The 25,319-nt window shown below is 40.8% G+C and overlaps 1 protein-coding gene across 3 annotated transcripts in view; it reads left to right on the top strand.

Moving 5' to 3' along the window:
* Positions 1–234: 234 nt before the first annotated feature.
* The window catches only part of Tmem45b (transmembrane protein 45B), a 37,429-nt gene continuing 12,344 nt past the window's right edge, over positions 235–25,319 (top strand). The window contains exons 1-2 of one of the 3 annotated variants that reach the window (XM_060371381.1): positions 550–603; positions 12,559–12,626. The gene's annotated coding sequence lies outside the window, so the exon portion shown is untranslated. Of the gene's footprint in view, positions 315–498; positions 604–12,558; positions 12,627–25,319 lie in introns of those variants that run through there. The other 2 variants (XM_060371382.1, XM_060371380.1) reach the window with 2 other exon arrangements.

Genomic DNA, 25,319 nt, shown 5'->3' with positions numbered 1-25,319 from the left:
GAAGAAAGCAGGAGGAAGGAAGAAAGGAAAGAAGGGGGGAAGGAAGGAGGGTAAGAAGGAGGGAAGGAAGGGAGAGAGAGAGGAAGGAAGGAAGGAAGGAAGGAAGGAAGGGAGAGAGAGAGAGAGAGAGAGAGAGAGAGAGAGAGAGAGAGAGAGAGAGTGCCCATGTACCTCCCACTGGAGACTTCCTTGGCAGGTGAGCAGTAGGTGGCCACTGCCGCGTGTTCTTGGCTGTGGCCCCTTGCCTGGCGAAATTCAGAGCTACACCCTCTCAGTGCTTTCCCTTCCTCCCAATCCAAGAACTGCTTTGCATAGTAAGTAGTCCGCCTGGATGAGCTAGGAACCTGGGCTTCAGGATGATTTTTTTTTTAGGAAGTTCCTGTGGTCCCGGCAGGGACTCTTTAGCAGGGACAAAGGAGCGCGAAGGAAAATGCACTGCCGGCCGTGCTAGCTAACAGGGTTGGGGCCACCGGGGTTTGCCAGCGCATGCAGCGGGCGGGGCAGGGCGGGGCGGGGTGCGGACGCTTGCACCTGCTGGACACCGAGTGCTGGGCACTCGTGTGACAGGAACTGGCAAGTGGACACTTCTGAGGCTCGGGAAAGGTAAGATGCCACGCTAGGGCAGGGGCTCTAGGCTGGGGGGCGGGACGGGGGGTGGGGAGACACTGCCTGAGGGGACTCCACCTGGGAAGGGAGGTGCGGATCGCCAGAAAGAAGACTGAGATGGGTAAGGGCGCGCTGGTTTGGGGGCCTCTGAGACGGAAGAACGGTGCTGGGGTACAGAGTACCAAGTCCCTCGGAAGTCGTTGGGTCGCCCCTTCGGGGCTGGGAGTAGTCCTGCTCACCAGTCCACGCGAGAGTTACTCCTCAGCACGGTCCCGTAATGATTCGGATCCACAGTGTTTGCCGCGGGAAGGTGCGAAGTCCGGCATCCACTCGCCTGAACGGAGCAGGGGACCCAGCATGCCTTTTACGGAGACTGCCAGCTTGTCTTGCGCGCAGTTGAGCCCCGTCTGCCGTTGCTTGTTAGTTAGAGATCAGGAACCAGATACACTCCTTAGGCCAGGTGGTCTGATAATGAGGGCTGTTGATAGAGTTCCTCCAGCCGTCGTTTGGCCTTGCCTTCTAAAAGCCACGGTAAAGCCCTAAGATTGGCCCTAGTAAGATGAGCCTGAGAGTGGGGCTACCTGCCTGCATCCAGAGGGACTGACCGCGGAGACAAGTCCCACCCTAAGTGGAAAGAAGGCTTGTGCTTCAGCAGGGAAAGATGGGGCCTCCTAAAAAGGAATTTTAAAAGCTTAAGAGCAGTTGCCTAAGGTCCCAGCAACGGCTGCTTCCGTTCCATTCCGTTCTCTTTTCCCTTCTTCCCACCCTGCTTCCCGTGTTGCCCCACCCTGTGTTCTGTTTGACTTCGGGATTAGCATAGCCATGGAAGCTGGAAAGGCACCTATCTAAAGAGCCACTGTAGTTTATTGTTCACGAGCAACCCGCGCTTTCGGTTTGGTCAGTACGTGCTTTCTACTCAATAGAGACTGGATTTTTGAACCCCAAAGAAGAAGCTCTTTATGACAGTTTGTTGGCTTAATAATAATGTGGTCACCTGCTGTTCTATAGTTTCTGGGGGAAAAAAACATGGGAAAGATACCACGGCTCCACCGAATATGAACCTTTGGTTTTACAAAGGAGAGAGCCTGTGATGAGCAGTGAGCAAGGTATTATCTGGTAGCAGAGCATTATAGAGACCAAACATTCTTCATTCTTTCCAAAAAGCTTTGATCTGCTCTCATTGAGAAAGGTAGAAACAGGTACAGTGGCTGCACTTTCCCTTGTATTCTGCCGTTTCTTCCTCTGCCTTTCCGGTGGGCACTACCTGTTGTGGCCAATGGTATGTTTATGTTGAATCTCACGGGGTGCATTCATTATTTATCCGGGGTCTCCCCTGAAATGCTCTTGGCTATAACTATGACTTAATCTTGACAAATGTCACTTTGAGGTGAGCACTGGAAAGGGGGGGCGATTAAGAAGAGGACTTCGATTCTTCCCATTACTTCAGGATGGTATCAGTTACATGTTCAAAAGTTCATAATTCAGACGCTATGCTACATGGTAGGCATAATCAAAGGACAATGGACGGCTGTCGCTCTTTTGCTTGTTGAACACAGTAGGTAAGGACAGATGTACAACTTGTAAAGCCACCTTCATAGCTGGAGTCCCCGAGATTGCAAAACTTTTTAATTATAGGGAAAGTCACAAAAAAATAGGTAGCTACATAACAACATTTTATATCTGTATGTTTCTACAAATGCTCATAAGGCAAACAATAAACCATTTAAAACATTAGACCACACTGAAGGTGAACGGAGGCCACACACAAGTGCTGTGATTCTCACTCTTCACCTCCACTGTTTTCACCAGCCAGCTGTCTCCGTCAACCTCCTCTAGAACTGGAAGCAGACAAAAACAGATTAAAGTTGAACTGTTTGGGTTTCTTTTACTGACACCCTTTAAAGGTAGATGACCACGAGGCACATACTCAGAGGCCAGAGGAAAACAGAAAATGAGTGTTCGTCACCTGTATCTACGTGGTGCAGAGTCATGCTCATACTTCCGCGGCAAGCCACAGTGTTCCCTCGCCAGGAGCTGGATTTCGTAAAGCGTCGTACCTTGTGGGTAGGACAGCAGAATGGGGATTTGTAGAGCACAGAGTGATTTACATACAGGGAGGTAAGAGTAGGGTCTATTCCATACGCAAAGAAACTGAAACCAAACCATTTTGTGCCTGGTCAGTGCTGTCCAGGTAAGAAATGGTAGAGCCAGGACTCCAACCAGAATGTTTTCCAGAATACTACAGTTCATACTAGGTAATTTCATGTTGTTTCTATTGTATTGTATTTTATTATTTATTTATTATTTTAAAAATTTGTGATAGATTTTAATTTGTTTCTCCTAAACATTCGTATTTGTTTTCTATATATTGCTTATTTTGCAGATATATACAATGTATTTTGGTCATATCATCCAACAATTTCCCCCCTCCGATTCATTCTGGACACCAGCATACACACACACACACACACACACACACACACACACACACTTCCCTCCCAGCTCCATTTCTTATCTCCTTTAAAAAAAAAAACAAAAAAAAAACCTAAAAAAAAACAACACTAAATCTTAGCCCTGCAACTATTTCCGTGGATGTGAAGCAACCCATTGGACTATGAACAACCTACCAGGAGCCACACCCATAAGAAAAAAATGGCTGTCCCTCCCAAGAGTAGCCCAGTAGCTATTCATTTGCCAATAGCTCCTCAGCAAGGATGGTACTTCATGTACCCCTCTGCTATCCACCCTGGAATGTTGATTGTCTAGACCTTGTGCAGGTCGTCAAGTCTTACACAGATAACCAGTCACTTTGAGTTCATGAGTAGCAGCCATTAAAAAAAAAAAAAATCAATTCTCCCTAACCATGGGTTCTTACAAATGTTCTGCTATTTCTTCTGCAATGTCCCCTGTACCTTTGGGTGGGGATGATACAGACACCCATTTAATGATGAGCTCATTTTTTCTTTGAATTTTGACCAACTGTGTCTCTGTTCATTAATCGCTGTCCATTGCAAAAAGAAGCTTCTCAGATGAGGGCTGAGAACTGCATTAATTTTTGGTATGAAAAAAAAAGTATTTAGAACACAGTTTGATACTATATTTAGTATAGCAATAATAGCAGCCTCTCCCCTAGATCTTATGACCTCTCCAGCCAGGTTTATGATACCAAGTATGAGCCCTGTCCTATGGAGTGGGCCTTAGAGTTAATAAAAATCAGCCAGTTACCCACCGTAACATTCATGCCACTATCACAACTTTGCTAATACCGTCTCAGGCTGATCATTACTGTGCTGTCAAGAGCTCACAGCTGGATGATTTTTCTCCCAGGTAGTATGCATAGAATTGTCCAGCACTGTAAAAGCTAGCCAGCAAGGAGAAAATGTTCAGTTCAATACTGGCTTGAATATTCTATGACCGAAATATGTAGCATATTCAGCAATAGGGTCTTACTTGCCATCCCGTTCTGATGGATAATCAAGAGCAGTGGCAACAGCTTGTATTGTTTTAGGGATTGCTGGAATGCACCTCGATAACACAAGGGGAAGTATCCCATGCCAGGCACTGAGATTTTTGGTTAGTAACTAATGGCTTCTAGAAGGAGTACTATCCCTCCATTTAGGTTACTTCTATTCAAACTTTTTTTTTCTTTCAGTGAGCTTATAAAGTACTATGTTTCCATGTGGCTTTTTCAAATCTCCTTAGTGATAGTTATTCTCACAATCCTTCCCTCTGCAATCCCATTCCTCCAATTAACACCTCCCATTATTCCCTTTTTCTTTCATATCACCCGTGTTCTATTACTCCCTCTCCCTTACGATCTTCCCAAACCCCTCTGCAATTATCCATTTCTAGTATCCTGGATTTTACAGGTACCCCAAGTTATCATACACATGTAAGCTGAATCCACATATGAGAGAGAGAGAACACGTGGCATCTGTCCCTCTGGGCCTAAGTTACCTCATTAATTGAATAGTTTCCAGTTTCATAATTTTCCTGCCTATATTCCGTAATTTTATTTTTCTTTACAGGTGGGATAAAATTCCATTGTTATATATTCCAAATTTTCATTAACCATTCATTAGTTAATGGACATCTAGGCTGAGTCTGTTCTCTAGCTATTGTGATTCGAACAGCAATGAGCATGGATCAGCAAGTAACCCTCATTAGTTTAGAGAGGCCTCTGGGTATGTGCCCTGGAGTGGGGTAGCTGTATCATGTGATACATCTATCTCTAGTTTTTTGAGGAGCCTGAACAATGACTTTGAAAGCGGCTTCACCAATTTACAGTCCACAGACAGTGGATAAGCACTTTCCTCACATCCTTGCTGGCATTTTCTTTTTGTTTTCTTGACCTTAGCCATTCTGAATGGATAAGATGAACTCTCAATGTAGGTTTAATTTTCATTTCTCTGGTTGCTAGGGATGATGAGCACTTTAAAAATGTTCATTAGTCATTTATACTTTCTCTTTTGCGAATGCTGTTTGGTTCCAACAGCATTTAAATTGGATTGTTTGTTTGTTTGCTTGTTTGTTTGTTTTTACATTCTGTGTACTAATCCTCTGTCAGATATATAACAGTCAAAGTTTTTTCCCCCCATTCTGTAGGCTATTTCTTGAGTTGATTAACAGCTAACTCCATAGGACAGAAAAAAATTTAATTTCATGAGGCCCCACTTGTTGATTGTTGGTCTTATTTACTGCAAGACTAGGGTCCTATTCAGAAAGGCCTTAGCTGAGTCTATATTTTGAAGTCAACTTGCTTCTTTTTCTTTTAGAAGTTTCAGACTTTTTGGTCTAGTTTTCAAGTCTTTGGTACATTTGGAATTCATTTTTGTACGTGGTGAGAAATAATGAACTTTCAAGGGCTGGAGAGAGGCTCAGCAGTTAAAAACACTTGCTGCTCTTGTAGAGGACGCAGGTTTGGTTCCCAACACTCACATGGTGGCTCACAATCATCCATAATTCTAGTTCCAGGGCATCCAATGCCTTCTTCTGCCTCTACAGGCAATGCATGGATGTGATGCGCGCACATACATACATACGTGCAAAACACTGATACATGTAAAATAAATGAATTTCAAAAGAATCAAAGAATCAACTTCCATTCATTTACAGATAGATGTCTACTTTTCCCAGCACCATTTTTTGAAGATACTATTTTCTTTCTTTTTTTTCTTTCTTTCTTTCTTTCTTTCTTTCTTTCTTTCTTTCTTTTGTTCTTCAGTAATATTTTATTAATTCTTTGAGAATTTTGTGCATGCATACAATGCATATTGATCAAATTCACCTCCTATTCCTCTCCTACTCCTCACAGGTTCATTCCCACCACTACCACCCCTCACAATTTTTTTATTTTTTTATTCATGTTACATCCTTGCTGGAGCCCCATCCCTCCTCCCCTCCCAAAATGTGTAATTTTGTTATCTTTGTCAATAATTTGGTGGCTAAATGTATTTAGACTAATATCCACTTCTTTAGTCTGTTCCTTTGACCTATGTCTCTATTCCATGTCAGTGTCCTGCTGTTTTTGTCACTGTGGCACTGTGGTATAATTTGAAGTCAGGATTAGTGATCCCTCAACAGTATTTATTGTTTAAGGTATTTTGACTATCTGGCATCTTTTGTGTCTCCCACATAAATTTTAAGCTTTTTTTTTTCTGTGAAAAGTTGGATTAGAATTCTGATGCAAATTACATTGAATATGTAGACTGCTTTTGGTACAATGACCATTTTCACAGTATTAATCCTACCTATCCATGGTCGTAGATGGTCATTTCATCTTCTGATTTCTTCTTCAGTTTCTTTAGTGTTTTAAATTTTCCATTTATAAGTGATTCACTTATCCCAAGGAATTTTCTTTTAGGCTCTTCATTGTGAATGGGATTGTCTCCTTGATTTCTTTGTTTGTCATTGGTTTGTAAGAAGGCTACAGACTTGGATATGTTATGCAACTTGCCATTTTACTGCAACCATTCATCAGCTCTAGTAGCTTTCTGGAGTTCTGAGGCTCATTCATGTATAGGATCACATCATCTGCAAATGGGGAAGAGGTGACTACTTCCTCTCCTGTTTATTTCCCTTTTGATTGTTTCAGTGGTCTGACTACTCTAGCTAAGGCTTCAAGCACTGTATTGAATAGAACTGGCAAGAGCGAACATCCTTGTCCTGTTCCCAGCCTCAGTGGGAGTGTTTTTTAGTTTTTCTCTATTTAACATGATGGTGGGCATAGATTTGTTGTATATGACCTTTATTATATTGAGATATGTTCCCTCTGCCACTAGTCTCCCAAGGGCTTTTCTCTAGAAGTTATGTTGAATTTTGTCACAGGTCTCTTCTGAATATATTGAGATGATCATGTGGTTTCTGTTTTTAGTTCACTTAGGTGATAGGTTATATTCATTGATCCCTGAATCTGTAGAATCTAGGCAAATTGATCATGGGGACTGACTTTTTGATGTATTCTTGAATTCAGTCTGCAAGTGTTATGTTGAGAATTTTTGTGTCTATGCTCCTCAGGGAAGTTGGCCAATAACTCTTTTTTGGATCAGGGCAATACTGGCTATTTTAAAGGCAGTGTTTGAACAACACAGGAAAGTGTTAGTTTCATTGACCCAGAGTATAAGTTTAGGCAGAATGGAGATACAAGATAATGAAATCTCTTGCCTGTTATTTTTTTTTTCAGTCTTTCTGCTCCAAACTCATTGAGTTTAACTAGTTCTGTTCTCTCATGGATTGTCAGCCCCTCTGTTGTGCAGTTTTCTGTGAATTGGGAATAGCAAAGGCAATCAAGGACCCACTGACACTGACCTAACCACAAGCCCAACTCCAAGAAAAAGGATCCCACCAATCCCTGAGCTTGCCCCAAGATCAGGCCACAAAAATCCCACCAATCACACGCCACCCTGGAGAGCTGGAGGGGGTGGGACACCCACCCCAGAGACCCTATGGAAAGCGTGCTTTCTGCTCAGTTTGCTGCTGCTTCTCAACCCCTTCCAGTAAATCTTTTATGTGAGGTTTGTTTTGCAGTGTGACTTCTTGTAGCAGAGCCATTAAACTTGCACTGGGAAAACCTTCCCCCACCAGAGCAGAGCTGTAACACTTGTGCTGGGAAAGGCTTTCCCTTCAGGAGCTCTAACACTTACACAGTCTCTGCTCAGCTGCAGTTGCTGTAACCTTGCTGGCCACAGCCGCCTTGGCAGCAGGAGTGAGTAGAAGCACCGTTTAGAGGTTGTCTGCGCTTCCTATGCTTTCAAGGTTCCCCGCTGAGGTGCTCATGGTGGTCCCAACGGCAGTTGCTGGGGACCCCCATGTATAACAATGCAGCTTTTGTGGCTTTTCCGGGATAAGTCTGATAGCCCTGTTTGCAGCCAACGTTGGAGTCTGCCCATTGTGGAGAGGCAGTGGCCGCTGAGTTGGCTGCTGTCCCAGCAGGTCCATCAATGGTAGAGAAGTTTACTGGAGAGTTGATCAAGTGGATCCTAGTGACTGAACAGCAGCTGATGGGATTCTAAAACACTCCAGGTCCCTGGTTTCCCTAAGAATCATCAGCCATTCCTTGCAACCTCCTTAAAATCTTCATTTTTACTCAGAAGTCTTATCTTTAAGAAAAGGGTCTCACTATGTAGCCCAGGCTAACACTTTCAATCCTCCTGCCTCAGCCTCCCAACTGGGAGAAAGTAATCATTTTGAAATTCTTAGTGAAACTGAAGCATGCAAAGATATAAAAATATTCATTGTAACATGAGATCAGTTGTTGGAAGTAAGGCTGAGATGAACTGCTTGATGGCCACTGAACAGGTACTCTTGATTCAAACTCTTAGACACTAATTTAGCAATACCTGGCTTGGCCCGTTTTATTCCCAGCTTTGTTTGGTGTCCTAGAAAGAATAGTTCAGAGCTGCATATATTCTCAAAGATTATCAAAGCCAATCTCATTTTTCAAAAATGAAAACTAGGTTTGGGGAGGGGGAGAAGGGGGGAGCGGGAAGGACTGGGAAGAAAGGAGGGTGGGGAAGCTGTGATTGGGATATAAAGTAAATAAATAAAATCATTTTTAAAAACAGACAAAAGTAATAATGCTATACGGCCAATAAATGGAGACATGAGCTGGACAGTTTAGGGCCTCAGAGATATGATTATTCACAGCCTGGGGATTTGACTTGATGACTCTAAAGAGATCTTGCCATTATCACTGCCCTTTCTAAATTCAGTGTAGTCTTTTTCTTAAGAGAGAGAGATGAGTCTTAGTGGAGTTTACAGCCATGTGGGCACATTACCCAATGAGCCAAGCAATTATCCACACCACACCTGCATTTTGTTACTAAGCAGCTGGCAGAGCAGTGCCAGGCTGGGTGTATTCCAGCAAACAGCAGGGCTGGGTGTATTCCAGATTGAACTTGGACAGAAAACACTGAGTTCCTGTCAAAAAAAAAAAAAAAAAAAAAAAAAAAAAAAAAAAAAAAAAAGAACCAAAATAAAACATTAATTACTTAGTTAAATATATATATTCCTGGGAGTCGGGGGATGGGGGACTGAAAAGATGGCTCAGTAGTAAAGAGTGTCTCATGCTCTTAAAGATCACGGTTTGGTTCCTGGTCCTCCCAGAGGGTGGCTCACAGCTCGAAAGGATAGAACACTATCTCCTGGCTTGCTCAGGCCACACACTCATATAGGCACTCACACATTCACATAAATAAAAATCAATCTAAAAGTATACATTCTGCAGCAACATAGCATATAATGACCGCTCCACTAAACAGAGCAAATGTACATTCCATGCCAGTAACAAAAAATATACTGTACTCAGCTTCCAGGGTTTTGGCATTTGATGATATGAAACAGTATTTGTTTCCCCTCAGGGGGTCAGTTACTGAAAAACAACACATGGCAGTTTTAGTTAAACAAGTATACCACTCTGAGGATAGAAATCCAGGTTTCTCCCCATTGATACTAGGACCAGGCATAAAATCACCAGCTCAAAGAAGAAAGACCATTTATAAAACTTAATCTAGTTTGTTCTGTTATTTTCAGCTAATTCTCACAAGATTCCCCCCAAGACAGGGTGTGATGGCTATCTACTCTTTATTGATAAGTAGGTCCAATTTAGAATCACCTGGGCATTCTAGGTGCACTTCCTTGAGAGCACTCCATCAGGTAAACTGATGGGAAAAGAGCCATCCTGAATGTACATGGCACCAGTCCATGGCCAGGGCACCAGTAAGAAGAAAGGGCTAAGGATGCCTGAAGAGAGCTGGCATTCTTTCTCTCTGCTTTCTGCCCCACCATGCCTTGAACTGCTCTGCTCTGCTCTGCTCTGCCACACCCTGCCTGCCATGACAGACTGAAGCACCTGAGCAAAATAACTCTCCCTCCCCTAGGTTGTCTATGACAGACATTCTGTGTCAGCAACGAGAAAACTAATAGAATGGGAATTTCCACCCCAGTTTTAGGACTGCTGAGATGCAGAAATCTAGAGAACTTGACAGAAGGTTTGGACAGCAGAAGTGGCAAAACCAAGACTCAGTGTAGGTCTGACACTCTACACTTCATGCGCTGTTCCCCTCAAAGGCAGGAAATAGGAAGGACCTGTTCCGTTTCAGCACTCCACTAGAATCTTTATCTCAGGCTTTCTCCACCGTGTGTGAGCTGGTGTATATACTTTCCCAGAGATTATTGGGCGTCTAGGGCCACAAAGTCTGTTTGATTTGATGTTTTAGTATACTCTTTTGTCAAGTCCCAAATTTCAATGTTTAATACCTGGTGGGCCCATGCAAGATGGTGACTCATGATCTTTCTTGCTGAATTAGATGAAAGAGCAAGGATGACAAAAATAGACAATATTGCTTTCACATTCATCTGCATTATCAGTGAACAGCTGCTAATGTCTGTCAGGTTTTGCAGGTGGCTTGAGCCCTTCCTGGAACTGCACCCATATTAACTGACTAATGCTTGATCTTCAAAGAAGCTTGTGAGACATTTCCTCTCTATTGTCTTTTTTGTCATTTCCCCTGAGTGACAGGAACTTTTCCTTTATTTCCACATTCTCTAGACTCCAAAAAAGGTTTTATCCCATGTGTTATGCTGGCATGACTAATCACACACCATCACAGCTAGAACAAGCTAAAAGCAAGGTCCTCCCTTGAAGAATCACAAAGCCTACTTTCAAGAGAAGAAGGCTGGGCTGGAGAAATAACTCGCCGTTTAACATGAGAACATGAGGGCCTGAGTTGTTCACATCTCTAAAACACAGAAATTCAGACATGATAGCATGCACCTGTAATCCAAGGGCTCTTAATGATGACATGAGAGTCCCCCAAAGTAGAAGGCCAGGTAGCCTCGTGTGCACATAAGGATACAAAAATCCTTATCTCAAACGAAGTCAAAGGAGAAATTAAAATACAAGGTTGCCTTACATAGAGAGAGACAGACAGAGACAGAGACAGAGAGACAGAGACAGAGAGAGAGGGGGGATGGCTAATAAAAAAGAGTAGAAAGCTAGACAAAGTGCCAAGACAATTCCTTGGGGGTAATAATCCTCTTTTCAACAGATGGCTGAGACACTGGAAATTGCCATGAAAAAATGAAACTGGGACACACAGTTAACTCAAAATGAATCATTCACATGATATAAGTACTGGAACACAAAACTCTTAGAAGAAAGCATAGGAGTAAATATCTCATGACCTTTGGTTAAATGGTGCTTTTTGGATAAAATGCCAAAACTTTTTTTTTAAAGGAAGCTAAATTCAATTATAAAATACAAAAAATTTTCGTGTGATAGCTCAGGCTTTTAATCCCAGAATTTATGAGGCAGAGGCAAGCATATCTCTGCGAGTTCAAGGCCAGCCCAGGCTACATAGTGAGATCCAGATCAGCCAAGGCTACATAATAAGACACTGTCTCAAAAATAAAATAAAATAAAAATGTCTGTATATCAAGGATACCATTAAGAAAGTAAAAACATAGCCAGGTGGCACATGCCTTTAATCCCAGTACTCAGGAGGCAGCAGCAGGTAGATCTCTGAGTTTGAGGCAAACCTGATCTACAAAGCAAGTTTCAGGACAGCCAAGGCCACACAGAGAAACCCTGTCTTGAAAACCAAAAGAAAGAGGAGGAGAAGGAAGAAAAAGAAGGAGAAAAGGGAGAAGAAGAAATGAGAAGAAGCAGGAGGAGAAAAAGAGGAGGAGAAGGGGTGAGGAGGAGGAGGAGAAAAAGAGAAAACATAACTTACATAGCAAAGAAAAATCAAGTCAACTTCTCTGACTTGTTTATATCCAAAACATTTATCAAAATTCAACAATAAAATGACAAGTCAATTACAATTGGACAATGAAGCTGAAAGATCTCTCCAAAGAAGAGAGACTCACAAAAATCACATAAAAGCACACAAATTCTCAGCATTAATAGCCACTAGGAAAACAAAGCAAAAGTGAGGTACAACTTCCTACCCTGTGAGGATAGAAAACATAAAGACAAATTTAATTACTGGCAAGGATGTGGAGACACTGGGGACCTCAGATAATTCTGGTGGGACTGAAAAATGAGGTGACTACTTGGGGAAAGCCTGACAGTTCCCCAAAATGTTAAAGGTAAGACTGAGGATGAAGTTGAGCGATAACATCTCAAAGCCTCAGGACCGCTAACACGATGAAAAAAAAAATTGAAGAGTTACCATTTAGAGTTGGATATCATGAATTTTGGAAAAATCTAAGTATATTTTACAGGAGTGCTAGCAGGTAAGCCAAGGAGTTAGAGAGAACAGGCATTGTCAGAGAAAGAAGAGCTGGGACAATCCTTGTTTTCATTTTTTGTTGTTGTTGTTTTGGTTTTGGTTGTGTCTATAAACAATAATTTTTTTTTTAGTAGGTAAACCGTTTATGTGTTACAGAGGGTTGCTCTGAAAAGCATCCAGAGTAAAGAATTTTTTTCTTTCTTTGATTTTGTTTTTCAAGACAGGTTTTCTCTGTGTAGCCCTGGCCGTCCTGGAACCCTGACTGTCTCCCAGGTGCTGGGATTAAAGGTATATGTCATTACTGCCCAGTGAGCAAAGAACTTTTTACAACTATTTATTTATTTATTTGAGAATTTCCTATAATATATTTTGGTCACATTCTTTCTCTTCCCCCAACTCCTCCCAGATCCTCCTCCTCCATCTCCCTACCTACCCAACTTCATGTTGTAAAAACAGTTTGTTAGGACTGTCATGGTTTTCTGTGAAGTTAATTCCAGTTGCTTGACATAGTAGCTTTAGAGTTCATGTCCGATACATTAATTAGATCAGCAGGTGAAAAGTTCTTTCCCTACAGGTGATGGCCTCTTCCATTTCATAATAAACCTCTGTGCTTAGTTTGTGATTGAACCACATTTTCAGGTACTGTCTCAGTCTTAGAAGAGGACTAGAACTACTGGTTTTGCATGCTTTCTTGTGAGTAGGTGCCTCCCATAGTCTACTCTTTTGTTTTGTTTTGTTTTAAAACATTTTTTAAATTTTATTTTATTAATTACACCTTATTCACTTTGTATCCCCCCATAAGCCCCTCCCTCCTCCCTTTCTGAGTCCACCCTCTCTCCCACTTCTTCACGAATGCCCCTCCATAAGTCCACTGATAGGGGAGGTCCTCCTCTCCTTCTTTCTGATCTTAGTCTATCAGATCACATCAAGAGTGGCTGCATTGTCATCTTCTGTGGCCTGGTAAGGCTGCTCTCCCCTCAGGGGGAGGTGATCAAAGAGTAGGCCAATCAGATTATGTCAGAGGCAGTCCCTCTTCCCATTACCATGTAACCCACTTGGACACTAAACTGCCATGGGCTACATCTGTGCAGGGGTTCTAGGTTATCTCCATGCCTGGTACTTGGTTGGAGTATGAGTCTCTGGGAAGACCCCTGTGTTCAACTTTTCTAGTTCTGTTGCTCTCCTTGTGGGGTTCCTGACCTCTCCAGATCTTACTATTTCCCACTTCTTACATAAGATTCCATACACTCTGCCCTACAGTTAGCCATAAGTCTCAGCGTCTGCTTTGATAGTCTGCAGGGCAGAGCCTTTCAGAGGCCCTCTGTGGCAGGTTTCTAGGTTGTTTTCTGTTTTCTTCTTCTTCTGATATCCATCCTCTTTGCCTTTTGGGATGGGGATTGAGCATTTTAGTCAGGGTCCTCTCTCTTGATTAGTTTCTTTAGATATACAGATTTTAGTATGTTTATCCTATGTTATATGTCTATATGAGTGATTATATACCGTGTGTGTCTTTCTGCTTCTGGGACAGCTCACTCAGGATGATCCTTTCCAGGTCCCACCATTTACCTGCAAATTTCATGATTTCCTTATTTTTCATTGCTGAGTAATATTCCATTATGTAGATGTACCACAATTTCTGCATCCATTCTTCAGTTGATGGGTATCTGGGCTATTTCCAGTTTCTGGCTATTACAAATAAAGCTGCTACAAACATGGTTGAGCAAATGTCCTTACTGTGTACTTGAGCCTCTTTTGGATATATGCCTAGAAGTGGTATGGCTGGATCTTGAGGAAGTGCTATTCCTAATTGTCTGAGAAAGCGCCAGATTGATTTCCAGAGTGGTTGTACAAGTTTACATTCCCACCAGCAGTGGAGGAGGGTTCCCCTTTCTCCACAACCTCTCCAGCATGTGTTGTCACTTGAGTTTTTCATCTTGGCCATTCTGATGGGTGTAAGGTAAAATCTCAAGGTTGTTTTGATTTGCATTTCCCTAATGGCTAATGACGTTGAGCATTTCTTTAAGTGTTTCTCTGCCATTCGATATTCCTCTACAGAGAGTTTTATGTTTAGCTCTGTTCCCCATTTTTAAATTGGATTACTTGGTTTGCTGCTTTTCAGCTTCTTTAGTTCTTTATATATACTGGATATTAGCCCTCTGTCAGAAAAAGGGTTGGTGAAGATTCTTTCCCAATCTGTAGGCTGTCGTTTTGTTTTGATGACGGTGTCCTTTGCTTTACAGAAGCTTTTCAGTTTCATGAGGTCCCATTTATTGATTGTTGCTCTTAGAGCCTGTGCTGTTGGTGTTCTGTTCAGGAAGTTGTCTTCTGTACCAATGAGTTCTAGGGTTTTCCCCACTTTTTCTTCTAACCGATTTAATGTGTCTGGTTTTATGTTGAGGTCTTTGATCCACTTGGACTTTAGTTTTGTGCGGGGTGATAAATATGAATCTATTTGCATTTTTCTGCATGTAGACATCCAGTTAGACCAGCACCACTTATTGAAGATGCTATCTTTTTTCCATTGTATGGTTTTGGCATCTTTGTCAAAGATCAGGTGTCCATAAGTGTGTGGGTTTATTTCTGGGTCTTCTGTTCAGTTCCATTGATCCACCATTTGATGGGAATTCCATTGAATCTGTAGATTGCTTTTGGTAAAATGGCCATTTTTACTATGTTAATCCTGCCAAGCCATGAGCATGGGAGATCTTTCCATCTTCTCATATCTTCTTCTAATTCTTTCTTCAGAGACTTGAATTTTTTTTCATATAAGTCTTTGACTTGCTTGGTTAGGGTTACACCAAGGTACTTTATGTCCTTTGTGGCTATTGTGAAGGGTGTTGTTTCCCTAATTTCTTTCTCAGCCCGTTTGTCTTTTATATACAGGAGGGCTACTGAGTTTTTGGAGTTAATTTTGTATCCGGCCACTTTGCTGAAGGTGTTTATCAGCTGTAGGAGTTTCCTGGTAGAGTTTTTGGGGTCACTCACGTATACTATCATATCATCTGCAAATAATCATCACTATTCCTTTCCAATTTGTATCCCCTTGCTCTCCTTCAACTGTCTTATTATAATAATCATCAAATCATCACTATTCCTTTCCAATTTGTATCCCCTTGCTCTCCTTCAACTGTCTTATTGCTCTAGCAAGGACTTCCAGAACTATGTTGAAGATATATGGGTGGAGTGGGCAGCCTTGTCTTGTCCCTGATTTCAGTGGGATTGATTTAAGTTTCTCTCTGTTCAGTTTGATGTTCGCTATAAGCTTGCTGTATATCACCTTTACTATGTTTAGATATGTGCCTTGTATAGCTGATCTCTCCAATACTTTAAACATGAATGGATGTTGGATTTTGTCAAATGCTTTTTCAGCATCTGGGGAGATTATCATGTGTTTTTTTTTTTCTTTCAGTTTGTTAATATGGTGGATCACATTGATAGATTTCTGTATACTAAATCACCCCTGCATACCTGGGATGAAGCCTACTTGGTCATAGAGGATTTGATGTGTTCTTTGTATGATCTTTGATGTGTTCTTGTATTCAGTTTGCAAGTATTTTGTTGAGTATTTTTGCATTGATGTTCATAAGGGAGATTGGCCTGAAATTCTCTTTCTTTGTTGGGGCTTTGTGAGGTTTAGGTACCAAGGTGACTGTGGCTTCATAGAATGAGTTTGGTAATGTTCCTTCTGTTTCTATTTTGTGGAATAGTTTGAAGAGAATTGGAGTTAGCTCTTCTTTGAAGGTCTGGTAGAATTCTGCACTGAAGCCATCTGGTCCTGGGCTTTTTTTGGATGGGAGACTTTCGATAACAGCTTTTATTTCCTTGGGGGATATAGGACTATTTAACTGATGTATCTGGTCCTGATTCAGCTTTGGTAAGTCAAATCGATCAAGAAAATTGTCCATTTCATTTAGATTTTCAAATTTTGTGGCATATAGACTTTTGAAGTAAGTCCTAATGATTGTTTGGATTTCCTCAGTGTCTGTAGTTATGTCCCCCTTTTCATTTTTGATTTTGTTGTTTTGCATGGTGTCTCTCTGCCTTTTAGTTAGCTTGGCTAAGGGTTTGTCTATCTTGTTGATTTTTTCAAAGAACCAGCTCTTGGTTTCATTGATTCTTTGAATTGTTTTATTTGTTTCTAATTGATTAATTTCAGCCCTGAGTTTGATTATTTCCAGCCATCTACTCCTTTTTGATGTGTCTGCTTCCTCTTTTTCTAGGGTTTTTAAGTGAGCCATTAAGTTGCTTGAATGAGCTGTCTCGAATTTCTTCTTGAAGTCACTTAGTGCTATGTATGAACTTTCCTCTTAGCATTGCTTTCATTGTGTCCCACAAGTTTGGGTATGTTGTGTCTTCGTTTTCATTGAGTTCTAGGAAGACTAATTTCTTTCTTTATTTCTTCCGTGACCCAGCTGTCATTTAGTAGCAAGTTGTTCAGTTTCCATGTGTGTGTAGGCTTTTTGCTATTTCTGTTGTTACTGAGGTCCAGCTTTATTCCATGGTGATTAGACAGGATACAAGAGATTATTTCAATCTTTTTGTATCTGTTGAGGCTTGCTTTGTGACCAACTATATGGTCTATTTTGGAGAAGGTTCCATGAGGTGCTGAGAAGAAGGTAAATTCTTTTGCGTTTGGGTGTAAAGTTCTATAAATGTCAGGTCCATTTGATTCATGACCTCTGTTAGAGACATTGTTTCTTTGTTTAATTTCTGTTTTGTTGACCTGTCCTTTGTTGAGAGTGGGGTGTTGAAGTCTCCCACTATTAATGTGTGAGGATCTATGTGTGGTTTAAGTTTTATCAATGTTTCTTTTACAAATGTGGGTGCCCTTGTATTTGGGGCATAGATGTTCAGGATTGTGATGTCTTCCTGGTGCAATTTTCCCTTGATGAGTATGAAGTGTCCTTCCCCATCTCTTTTTATTAATTTTGGCTCAAAGTCTATTTTATCAGCTATTAGAATGGCTACTCCTGCTTGCTTCTTGGGTCCATTTGCTTAGAAAGCCATCTTCCAACCCAGGTAATGTCTATCTTTGTGACTTAGGTGTGTTTCTTTGTATGCAACAGATTGCTGGGTTTGGTTTCCGCATCCATTCTGATAGTCTGTGTCTTTTTATTGGAGAATTGAGTCCATTGATGTTGAGACAGATTAATGACCAGTGGCTGTTAGATCCTTTGATTTTGATTTTGTCTGTGGTCATAAGGTTGTGTGCTTGGTTGCTTTTTGTTTTACTATAGTGAGGTTAATTATTTCCTGTGTTTTCTTGAAAGTAGCTAGTTTTCTTGGGTTGTATTTTCCCTTCTAGTGTCTTCTGTAACGCTGGATTTGTAGGTATTGTTGAAATTTGCTTTTGTCATTGAATATCTTGTTTTCTCTGGCTATGAGGACTGAGAGTTTTTCTGGTAAGAGTAGCCTGGGCTGACATCTGTGTTCTCTTAGGGTCTGCATGATATCCGTCTAGGCCTTTCTGGCTTTCATAGTCTCTGTTGAAAAGTCAAGTGTGATTCTAATGGGTTTGCCATTATATGTTACTTGGCCTTTTTCTCTTGCAGCTTTTAGTATTTTTTCTTTGTTCTGTATACTTACTGTTTTGATTACTATGTGGCGGGAGGATTTTCTTTTCTGGTATAATTTATTGGGTGTTCTGTAGGCCTCTTGTATTCTTATTGGCCTCTCCTTTAAGTTGGGGAAATTTTCTTCAATGATTTTGTTGAAAATATTTTCTGGGACTTGGAGCAGGGAATCTTCTTTTTCCTCTATTCCTATTATTTTTAGGTTTTGTCTTTTTATGTTGTCTTGGATTTCTTGGATGGTCTGTGTCAGGAATTTTTTAGATTTAACTTTTTCTTTGACAGATACATCTATTTTTTCCATGTATCTTCTACACCTGAGATTCTTTCTTTCATCTCTTGTAGTCTATTGGTTATGCTAACCTCTGTAGTTCCTGTTTTCTTCCCTAAGTTCTTTCTCTCCACAGTTTCCTCCATTTGTGTTTTCTCTAATTTTTCCAATTCTATCTTCAGATCTTAAAGCCATATTTATTTGTGTATATGTATACTTTCATCTGCGTGTACTCTGCACACCAGAGGACAGCATCAGGCAGTTGTGAGCTACCATGTGTGTGCTAGGAATTGAACTTGGGCCCTTCAGAAGAGCAGTGAGTGCTCTTAACCACTGGAGCCATCTTTCCAGCCCCACAAAGTCTACTCTTGACTTGATGTCAATCGTATACAACCCCAGCCTTGAGTGGAGATGCATAGACAGCAAGGGGCATTGAAAATTTTTAAAGAGAAGCTCATTAGTTGGTTAGGTCGTAAGTGTTGGGTTCCTTGAATTATTGTAATGTGGAAGGGAATAAAAGAATGAAAATGTCAAAGGAAGATTTTTAAGGTATTCACATCATCTAAATGCAGACCGGGAAAATCCTGGTGTACAGAAGAATGCTTCCACCCCTGAGAAGTAGGCAAACTCTTTTGTATAGGTCTACTATAAGAAATATGCCTCAAAGACTGTGTCCTAGAACAAGAACATCTCAGAGTATCCCAGTCAGTCATCATTTATCTGATTGTTTGGAGTGTCTTCTGAAATGGAATTTCAGATCTTTTACTGGTTTACAGGAGTGCACTGTCTGACACTAGTTGCTGAACTTTTTCAGCACAAGAGTTCCTGTTTCGGAGAATGTTAGGTCACACACACAGAAAAACAGAGACAGAGAGAAACTGGCTAAGTTAGGCAAGCACAGTGGCACACACTGAGGGTACTCTGAGGGCAGAGGCAGGCATTATCTCTGTGAGTTAAAGGACAGCCTGGTCTATATAGTGAGTTTCAGGATAGCCAGGCTACACAGTGAGACCCTATTTCAAAAACAAAACAAATAATTTGGTCTGCAATGCTCTGGCTAGCCATAATCACTGAGGTTCTAGTCTGTCAAATGCTTAACAGACAGAGCATTTTTTTTCTGGGAACTTTAGTTTATAGCTCCTATTAGGCAAACATCACATTTTATGCAGTCAGAGACCAAATATTGTATGTTACCCAATTCCTAAGAATTGATTTAGGTAAAACTGAGTAGGAAAGAAAGCAGTCTTCAGGAAGTAGAAGTAGTTGGCAAAGCAATTAAAGAAAAAAATGCCTGCATCACATCAAACCTATTGGCCACTATAATCTACATCTGGTTTTTCTCTTTTGTCTTCTGTATCTGACATAATGTTCAGATGTAGCAGAAGTATTAAATCTAAAGTTAATTAAGAACCCAGTGTGCTCTAAGTAAAGAGATTATATGGGTATATATAAAACTGTGAAAGAATAACTAATTTTCTAAAAAGAACTAAACATAGTAGCTGAGAGAAACATGTTCTTTGTTGTTGTTTTTTTATCGACCAAAAAATATTATTTATGCATCAGCTTTATTTTATGATACTGTATTATTAAGTGGTTTTCCTAATTGAAAGAAACCTGTCACACAATTTATTCTGATCACAGTTTCCCCTCCTCCAATTCTTCCCCACCCACCACCTGACTCTATGCCCCTTCTCTCTCTCTCTCTCTCTCTCTCTCTTTCTTTAGAAAACAACTACAACAACAACAAAACATTTTTTAAAAAGGAGAAATACACACGAAAACCATAAAAACACAAAACTGGAAAGTATAATATACAAACAAAAGACCAGTAAAACAAACAAACAAAAAATACCCGTACAAAGCAATATGAGGAAAAAAAAAAAGTCTACAAAAATACCATTGAGTTCATTTTGTGCTATCTACTACTGGGCATGGCATCTACCCTGAAGTGTGGTTAATATACCCAGTAAAAATGTTCATTTTCCATAGGAGAAAACTAACTTGAATCTGTACAGGCCCTGTACATGCTGCCACAGTGAGTTCATATGTGGGATACTGAATTTTTATTTAGTAAATTCAATATCCTTTTTTTTCTTTTTGATTTTTTGAGACAGTGTTTCTTTGTGTAGTCTTGGTCTGGGTAGTCTTAGACTGGCTGTCTTGGACTCGATTTGTAAACCAGGCTGGCCTCAAACTCACAGAAATCCACCTATTTCTGCCTCCCAGAGTGCTGGGATCACAGGCATGCGCCCTCTCACCCAGCTATTACAAGTTATCTTAATACTGTATCTATTTTAGCAATAATAGTATTAGTTTCTCCCTTAGGTCCTACGAGTTAACTAGCCACAGGTTCTTGGCCCTGTTAACACTCAAATATAGATTCCATCTCATGGAACAGAAAACGGTTGTTTCATAACACCTGTACCCTATCCTAGTCAATGGACTAATTTTGTCAGACCAGCCCCTATTGTAGCTTAAAGTTTCACAGCTGGATTAGACTGATAAATACTTTCCTTCTCCAGCAGTACACATAGTACCTTCCAGCACTATGGAGATTGGCCTGTAAGAATGAAACTTCCAGATGAATACTAATATTTCTTCACGTTCTGTTACTCAGTTACCTAGTGTCTTTTGCAATAGGTTGTAATGTCAAACTTTGAAGGGTAAGCCAAGACTATTGGCAATATCCTGGGAGGTTTTATGGGATTGCTTAAGATGTCTTCATACATCTTTAAGTAGTTTAGAAACATGTTAAATGATTGTTTTAAAATTTAAAGTTAGGACAGAAGAAATGGCTCAACAAGTTAAGGTGTTTGCCACTGTTAGGTCCAAAGTGAAGTAGGGGTGGGGTCACCAAAATGGCCCTGCTGATGACAACGTCCTAAACAGAAGGACTCTTACTCTCTGACCAGGTAAACAGAAATCTAACTTCAGCAATTCTCAAGAATCTCCTAAGGCAGGTTTCTGTTTACCTTATTGCCCCAAAAGTCAGCTACCTTGGGGAGGGCATCTAGTTCCTCGCTAACACAATCAAATTACAGCAGACCAATTCCCCATGCCAAATCCCATGCCTTTGTGAGCTGCACCTCGCCTCACACCACTACCTGTTCCCTTAAAATTGACAAGGCTTTTTTGCTGGCAGCTGTACTCTGAGCCCAGAGAGACAGCCCAACAGTTTGATTGCCAAAATAAACTTTTCTTTCTACCCATGGAGTGCCCAAGTTGGGTGGTTTCACAGTACCTTACTTACAGGGTTTTGCCCCAGAAAGAACCCTACCATAAGTCTTGCCCACTGGTGTTATACCTCCCCAACAGACCACCAGGAACACAAGTCCAATGCAAAACACAAGGGTCTTTATTCAAGCTCAAGCTTGGGTCACAATCCCACCCAAAATAGGAGGTTGGGAGAATGACAGCCAGCTCCAAGGGAACAGGGTTTTTAAAGTGGGGAAAAAAAAAAAAAAAAAAAAAAACAACCCACAAGCAGGAACTTCCAAGCCTTAGCGTTAAATGAAATGCACTTTGACCTAGTTGGCTGACAGCATCTGGCCAAACCATAAAGAGGAACAGCTTGCCAAGAGGAACACTGCCACCCTGGGAACAACTTATGTTTTCTTAACTGACCCGTCTTTATCGGTCTGCCTCAGTTGCTATATCTAGCTGCAAGCTGCTGAGAACATTCTGTAGTGTTTTTTGTTTGTTTGTTTCAGAACTTAAGAGTGGGAACCAAGGTACTCCAGGGACAAGCTAACCTTGGATGGAGTCTGAGAAACAACATATAGTTCTACTAATTTAACCCTTTCACAGGCACCTGAGGTGATTACCTGGGGTGTAGTCAGTGTTCTGTCACTGTGGAGAGACACCATGACCAAGGCAACTTTCATAAAAGAAAGCATTTAATTGAAGCTTGCTTACAGTTTCAGAGGTTTAGTCCATTTTCATCATGGTGGGAAGCATAGTGGCATAAAGACAGACTTGATGTTGAAAAAGTAGTCAAGTGCTCTTCATCTGGATCCACAGGCAGCAGGGAGAGAGAGACTCTGGGCCTGGAATGGGCTTTTGAAACCTCAAACCCCACCCCTAGTGATACACATTCTCCAGCATGGCCACACCTCCTAATGCTTTCAAATAGTGCCACTCCTTGGTGACCAAGTGTTCAAATATATGAGCCGATGGGGGCCATTCTCTTTCAAACTACCACAATGTTGGAATGGGTTAAGACTTCAACACTGCTGGGTGTGATGGCGCACACCTGTAATCCCAGCACTCAGAGAGGCAGAGGCAGCCTGGTCTACAAAGCTAGTCCTGGACAGCCAAGCTACACGGAGAAACCCTGTCTCAAAAAAAAAACAAAAACGAAAAAAAAACTTCAACACTGTTGGAACAAGGTGAACACACTTGGCATGTGAGAAGACATGAATTTGAGGAGAGAATCAGGCAAGATATGGTGAGATAAATTACCTCCTTCAAATTCATGTGCTCAAGTCCTGATTCCTAGAACCTTAGAATGTACTATTTGGTGACAGGACTTTTAAAAAGCAATTCTGTTAAATATGATGCTATTGGGGGTAGCTCTTATGTAATAGAACTAGAGTTTTTGTAACAGTAACGTTTGAACCCAGGCAAACGCAGAAGAATGACTATGCAATGACAAAAAAAAAAAAGAAAGACACATTATCTACAAGCTAAGAAAAGAGGCCCCAGACAAAAATCAAGACTTTTTGGGGGAGGTTTTAGTCTTCAGAATTGTTAGAAAACAAATTTCTATTGTTTTTTGCCCTCTTAATGGTAATACTTTGTTATGGCAGGTCTAGCAGACTATACAACCAGTTTAGTTTCATATAGTAAAGCATTCAACAATAAAAAAAAAATTACTAGGATTAGGGGTGTAGCTCAGTGCTAGAGTCCTTGCCTATCATGTTCAAGGCCCTGAACCATCCCCAGTTTGGGGGCAGTAGTGCTGATAGAATTATTCATAACTGTATTAGTTATTTTTCTGTTGCTGTGATAAAATATGACTGAAAGCAATCTGGGGGCAAGAGTTTATTTGGACTTTTAGTTCCAGAGGATGGGAGAGGAAGGAGAGAGCAAGCAGCCAAAGCATGACACTGAGAGATCAGAACTTCAGCCACAGACACAGGCAGAAAGCAAACTAGAAGAGGGTGATGTTATAAACTCTCAAAGCCTGGCTCTAATAACATACTTCCTCTAGCCAGGCTACACTTCCTAAACCTCCCCCAAGTAGCACTACCAACTGGGGGCACCTGGGGACCAACTGTACAAATACCAGAGCTTATCGAGGATATTTCTCATTCAATCCTCCACATTCTGCTCCCTGGCTTCCACAGGCTCATGACCACATCATAATGCAAAATGCATTTAGTTAAATTTCAAAAGTCCCCATGCTCTTCAGTATTGTCTAAAGGTCCAAAGTCTATTCTGAGACTCAGGTCAATCTCTAAACTGTCTTTTCGTGTAAAATCATAAAGGAAATTACGTACTTCACAACATAGAGTGGCACAGAATATACGTTATCATTCTAAAAGGGAAGAATGGGGGCACAGTGAGGAAATAATGGATCAAAGTAAGACCAAAGCCTACCATGGAATCTTTTTCTATCTCCTGTCTTCTACCTTTTCATCCATGTAGTTTAGGATTGTATATTGGGGAAAGGTTTAAAAAAAAAAAAGAGTACAGGAAATTCAGGCCAATCCACCACTGCAGCTGTGCTGTTCTTCCAACGCAAGAAACAGCTGCCTAAACCACCAGGCAAGTTCTCACCGCTGCCACCCTTGAAGTATTCATCCCCTCCTGCTCCTGCCATATGGTTCATGATTATTACGAAGATAGTACTTATATTCAAACAAGAAAGTTGAGGATGTCCCTGTATGAAAACATTTTCTTGTGTTTGTTTTCTTGATGGTGGATTTTTCATTCCATTGGGAAAGTTCTGTTGTACAACAGCCACTATTCCTGTGCATATGACCAAGCACATTGCTGAAATATTTATTTTACTTATTTACTTATTTTAAAGGACACATAGTATAAATATAATATTGAGAAAAAACAAAATTTATTAATCAAAAGATTAATTTTTTAAAATGAGGCAGCCATTTCCCTTTACTTTAGAGGGTGACAGGATAGTGGAAGGATATTTCAACTAGAGAGAAGACCACTGAGAGCCTTAACATGTTTGGTTATCCAAATTATTAGAAATCTATGCCTGGTTTCTTCTTTACTAAAATTGACTCATCCTATATGTTCTACCATTTGTTTCACAATGTAGCTCATTTAGTGAAGTAATCCACTGATCTTTTAATGGAAGAAATCTTCTTCCTCCATCTCTATCCACAATCAGATCAAGGTGCTCAGCCTTTCATATAGACTTTGTGCTGCAGGCCTGCTGTGCACAGCTGTGAACTTTAGACAAAGTAAAAAGCAAGGGTGGGGCCTTGACAATCTGGTACCAAGTACACAGATGCAGATAAGGACTCAGCCTTTACATAATCTATTCAGGAAAAAAAATGAGGAAGGCCAAGGAAAAGGAGATGCCAGTTAGTCTACGAAGCTTTGGCATGTGTTTGCAAAGCTGGTTTTTCTGCACCCTGAAAGCCAATAAAATTGAGTACAACAGGCTTGACCTTAACGAGAATCTAGTTAACCATTAAGCAGAAGAATGAATGGAGGCTTTGCAATTGTATAAGAATGAAGATACAGTAGGTAATTTCTTTCTGCAAAACAAAGAGGGAAAGGATAATGTATAAAACTGGACAAATCTCTCAAAACCAACCACTTCATAGAACTGTAAACTAACCAACTGTACACAACAAATTGAGAAGCATTTATTCTTGGAAAGCTTCTGTCTTCAGGTGAGAACATTTTTGTTCATAGATGCTTCTCTCACCCCCTTGCTCAGTGATGACTTCTAAGTAAGATCAGCTAATCATGAAAATATCAGCACATAAAGACTAAATTCCAAGTGTGAAAAATTCTTGGCTTTGCTGTCCTTGAGAAATTATCATGCAAGGAATACTCAGGAATGAGAAATTTAAAATACCATCTTTGTTAGCTTCTCATTTGGTCCCACTCATGGTGAGCACCAGACTAACCATGAATTTATCAAAAGAAACTTTACAATAA

Source organism: Meriones unguiculatus, chromosome 1 (assembly GCF_030254825.1).
Source record: "Meriones unguiculatus strain TT.TT164.6M chromosome 1, Bangor_MerUng_6.1, whole genome shotgun sequence".
In the NCBI taxonomy this organism is placed as follows: Eukaryota; Metazoa; Chordata; class Mammalia; order Rodentia; family Muridae; genus Meriones; species Meriones unguiculatus.
The sequence above is the reverse complement of the archived record's forward strand: the minus strand, read 5'-3'. Positions and strand labels throughout refer to the sequence as shown.